Below are 411 nucleotides of genomic sequence, written 5' to 3'. Positions count from 1 at the left end.
AGAACTGCATAAAGAACTTTAAGAATTTGACTGTGTCTTTGGCAAAAAAACACCAATTTGCTGTGGCCTATCACTGGGAATGTATGAATTACAATTCTCTGGAATCTGGACCAGCGAAGGTACATAAACTTCTGTGTTTGGATCATTTTGAGGAGATTTCTGAACAACTTTGCATTGATTCTCAAACTGAAATTCAACATACAAAGTGGGTAAAATGCTCTGGAGCAGAGTACAGAGTTGGCCTTTTCGTGTGTTCTGATATTGTTGACGAAATGCCCGTTTTCAGCAAAATACTAAATATATTATTGCTCAGAGAGCAAGTTTTCTTGTTGTTAAAAGACTACGAGTCAACGTTTATTGAACATGTCCATGCCTACAGATTATTTGACAAAGCACCTCAACATGCATGTA

Source organism: Sinocyclocheilus grahami, unplaced genomic scaffold, assembly GCF_001515645.1.
Source record: "Sinocyclocheilus grahami isolate Dianchi unplaced genomic scaffold, SAMN03320097.WGS_v1.1 scaffold6359.1, whole genome shotgun sequence".
Lineage (NCBI taxonomy): Eukaryota > Metazoa > Chordata > Actinopteri > Cypriniformes > Cyprinidae > Sinocyclocheilus > Sinocyclocheilus grahami.
The sequence above is the reverse complement of the archived record's forward strand: the minus strand, read 5'-3'. Positions refer to the sequence as shown.